The sequence below is a fragment of the Solanum pennellii genome, chromosome 1 (assembly GCF_001406875.1).
Source record: "Solanum pennellii chromosome 1, SPENNV200".
Classification (NCBI taxonomy): domain Eukaryota; kingdom Viridiplantae; phylum Streptophyta; class Magnoliopsida; order Solanales; family Solanaceae; genus Solanum; species Solanum pennellii.
The window spans coordinates 28,749,221-28,753,829 of NC_028637.1; the positions used below are offsets into that span (position 1 = coordinate 28,749,221).

General features: G+C 31.7%; 1 long non-coding RNA gene across 1 annotated transcript; it reads left to right on the plus strand.

Annotated features, from left to right (window-relative positions):
* Nucleotides 1-644: 644 nt before the first annotated feature.
* LOC107015327 lies at nt 645-3,423 on the plus strand. Its single transcript, XR_001456313.2, has 3 exons — nt 645-801; nt 1,218-1,262; nt 3,231-3,423. It is a non-coding gene; the product is annotated as an uncharacterized LOC107015327 (long non-coding RNA).
* Nucleotides 3,424-4,609: the final 1,186 nt, after the last annotated feature.

Sequence of the window (4,609 nt, forward strand, 5' to 3'; positions counted from 1 at the left end):
ATATATATATATATATATATATATATATATATTACTTTCTAAATCATGTTTTTGTTAGTACAAGTAAAGAAGTTAGCCTATGTTCGATCCTTATTAGTACTTACTAAATAAATTCTTATTGTTAGGGGTGAGCATAAATCGATGATATCAATTGAATCGATCTTTTTTATATTCCCTCGGTTATAGTTTATAGGTTTTTTTTATTTTAAAATTTATATTGATAAAATTAAATAATCAAACATAAACGATATGTAAGTTTTCTCTAATCTCATTTACTTCCTGAAATATCTATCTATCTATCTATCTATCTATCTATCTATCTATATATATATATATATATATATATATTACTTTCTAAGTGATATTATTGAACCAAATAGTAATTACATACACCTAAACATATATGTAAGATAAATACCAATATATAAAAAGGTTTTATAGTTTTAGAATTATTTATGTACTATATGGAGTAATTTTCATAATTTAGTAAATACATTGTTTTAGAAAATGCTGAAATATTAAAAGTCATTTCATTCACCCTACAAAAATAATTTAGTTTAGAGAAACTTTTTTTATTTTTAGTTTTCGTTTGTAAGAATGTTTCTTTTAATATCTTAATTTAGGTAATTCTAAAAAAATAGGAAAAAAGTTAAATAGAAGACCTAGAATAATTCCAGTACCCATTTTCCCCAATTTCTCCCCTCCGCCTCCCAAATTTGCTTCCGCCTTCAATATCCGGCTTCACTAATTTTTTTACTCAGCAATGTGTATCCGCATGGTCGGTGTAACGATGGAAAATTGGTGAGACGATTTCCTTAATTTAAAATTGTGGGATGAATATGAACTTCGAAGTTCGATAGAAAGCAGCAAGCATCAAATAAACCACTCCTTTTCTCGGTAGATTAGCATATTATTCATTAGTGATATTTTGGACAAAAACTCTTCGTATTTTTTGGTGTATATTTTTATTTACTTTAAAGTGAGAATGAGGAATCCAAAGCTGCATATACTTCTTTATTTTCTTTTGTTTCATCTACTTTACTGTATGTGTCCTTAATTTGTGATTGTAATTATTTTTCAATTTTATGTATTTGGAGATCAGAGAATTGTGATGAATTTTTTAAAAATTTATATTTGGGGTAGGGTTTGAATTCGATGGTATGAAAACTAATTTATGACGTTGAAAGGCATATTGAAGAAGGATGTTCTTGTTGCAGGCTAATTCAAAAATGAAAAGAAGTCTCCCACATCCTGCAGTGTTGGTATGTCGGCTTTAAATAAGATTTTTCCTTGCACTTCTCATTTTGTAATGGTTCCTGAGTTTATTGTATTAGATTTGTTACCTTATGACCAATATTTAGGTCCTCGTGGTTGAACTTCTGGTGTATTTTGTGGTTTTGTGAGGCTCTTGTTGCTAAGTTTAAAACTTGGAGCATAAGAACAGGTCTAATTTAGTATTTACTTAAATGTTTGTTTCTATAACATTACTATCTGTTTCATATACTCTTATTGTTCTCATAAATCCTAATTTCATACTTGTTAATTTCTGATTTTTGTTTTTCAGAAATAAAGGAAATTCTTTTGATTTCTCGAATAATTCTTAATTGTTAACCGCCTAAAATAGAATACATTGAGTCTTTTTTTACTATAAATGTTACATCTTTGTCATAAAAAGTGACAAACTTTAAGGTACGATAACGTTTCATACTCATTAGGTAAAAGATGTTGTTTTACTATTTTGAATCCTCTCTTTTGCGGGCTGCAAGTCAAGATTCCTAATTGTGAAACTTCTTTAATCTACTGGTTAGTGCTCTGTCAAAGTAATTATAATTTGAACAAAATAGTTCTCAGTAGTTAAAAGTTACTACATCAGTCTACATACGTTCGTATAGCTCGAATGCGTTAACAATTTTGTTGAAAGCATTCAAGTATGTTTCTAGACCTTATTTGTGCTAGATTTTTGTTTAATAGACGCAATATGAGAATTGATCTCTGTTTGTCTTAATACTAATATAGTAGAGGTACTACGAAAAATTGCCTCTCTATCTTTGAGGTATGGGAAGGTTAAGAAACTTATTTAGCACATTATTGAGCTCTATCCTGCCCGAATTCTTTGTGAAGCAATTTCAGATGATACCCTCAAATTAGTAAGAGGTTTTTCTACACTACTTCCACCTGTTGGAGCAGGTTCATCTTATATACATACGTAAACCCAATTTCATATGTAATAACTACAAAGTATCGTTTTCAAAAGATTGATCATCAAATTTAGTTTAGTTGCTCATGGAGGATGCATTAAAGGGACTCCAATTCCCATAATAAAGTTCTACAAGGTTTCATCTACAACACTGTGATCCCAATCAGTGTAAACCTTAGTTGCACGGACTCTTCACTTTTGATGCCACACTCGTGTCAGATTCCCCAAAAATACATTATTTTGGCGAATCAAACTACACCCATTGACATTGTTGAAGGGTACGAAAACTATAGGTTTAAACTTCTTTTGCTTGAATGGTTCCTTCTGCTATTAGCTTTATAAGAACTGTAAAAATGTGTTCATATATAAAAGTTAACTAGAGTGACAACTCCAGTCAATCTCAGCTAATTCTTGGAGGCTAGTAAGATATAACACTTAACTGTAGGTTGCATTATGTTTTAAAATATATACTTTTATTCTACATGTAATATGAGCAAAAAGTTGTAACATATTTCACTTCCAGTAGACTACTACGTTTTATCTTGATGATCGGAAAGATGGAAAATGAAACATAAAGGAAAATTTTAAGCTCTATCTTCCAGAGTCTTGAACGTGTGTGATATGGCATATAACTCTGTGAAGTGAGCAAGTGCACTTTGCCAATTTGTTCACAGTTCTGCAATGTGCCTTTGATTTTACTCCAGCATTTTGTTCATATCAAATGAAGTTGTAGAATTCTCATGCATCACATGATATACATATCAGGATATTAAGTTGAGTTACAATCTTTAGAGACGCCACTCTACACATGCATTTTTGCTGAGAAATAAATGAGGTGTGACTCCTTAATTTGGCAACTTTTATGATTTGAGCTTAATATATTAGGATAAAACTGTGTTGTGCAATTTTTATTAGTAATATTGTCACCTTACCTTCTGAAATACAATCTATAATCTTTCACTTCAAGGTTATCCCTTCTTTTGTAGTATTACATTATGTGAATTGTTAAAGTAATCCTATTTTTAACTTTTAGTGACAGGGACAAGATTCTATTACAAAAACGGTGTCGAGGAAGGACGAGTTAGAAGGCCTTTTATGTTTTCTTTTCATTATATATGTAAACAATCTTGTGTAAATCATTTAATTGACCTCTTAGTCATATGAATGTATTTGAATTATTCAACTTGGGAATTTCTTTTTATTGAATAATATTGAATGTTTTTTTATACTGGTAAGTACTTTATTTATATGTACAAATATCTAAAAATTTCATAAATTAGGTGGCCATAGAAATTGATAAAAATATTGGATATTGCGATTGTTGGTAAAAATAGGCTTTGGTGGCATTCAGAGTATTTAACACATTTAGTGGTGACAATAGTTGCTTCTAAAGCTCATGCTATTGTGGCAATAAGAGCTGCCACTATATATATAACACTGTTGTGGCAATATATGTCGCCACTAGAAGACATTTTCAGTGGCGACAAGAGTTGTCACTAAACGTATAACGCTATTGTGACAAGCAAAATCGCCCCTGAATGTCAATTTCTAGTGGCGATTTATGAAGCATCAACTTTGGGGAACTTTTTTTGTGGCGTGTTTGTTCAGTTTTTGCAGTGTGAAATGTCGCCACAAATACATTCTTTTGTGGTGACTAACAAGTGTCGTCACAAAAAACTTCCAGTTATGGAATTACTTGCCATGGTGCTAAGGTCGCCACTATAAGTTATTTCTGGCGACTTTTTGGGTTATTGTGACGACTTCCGTCGCTGCTAAAGGACTGATTTCTTGTAGTGCCTTGACTCATGGGAAAACCATGAGTTGAGGGTGGCTAGTTCAGGAATGCTCCGAAAAGTGGGGTTGAAAGAATAAAGAAAGAGAAAGAACAAAAGAAAAGTGACTCAAGAAAAGTTGAAAACAAAGTGAAAAACTTCAAAAAAAAAATCCCTTACACAAAAGGAGAAAGAAAGGAGAAAAGTAAGGCGAAAGAATATAAAAAAATTAAGAAATAGAGCGGAACAAAACGATGAAAAGGTAGGACGCTAGCCGTTATGTCAAAGAGGGCAATAAGTCACTAAAATACATCCAAATGTACCCTGCCTGACCCTGAGACTAAGTTACAAGTTAAGAAAGTTCTATTGTGATCCTAAGGGTCTATTATGGTGAACTTAAAGCAGTAAAAATAAGGGAAAACCTATGACAACAACTATAAATGAGGTGTGAAGGTGTTCGAAGAGCGATTGTTGAAAAAATATAATTCTTATACTCAAACTGAAATCGTTGTGTGAAAAATGAGGATGTTGTTTTGAAGTGAGGACACTAGTTTGCAATATCGGAAAATTGGTACCTTGGTGAGAGCTCAAAGAGGATAGGTTTCGGTGTGTGGTGAGTCTGTGTCGTGATATGATCCCA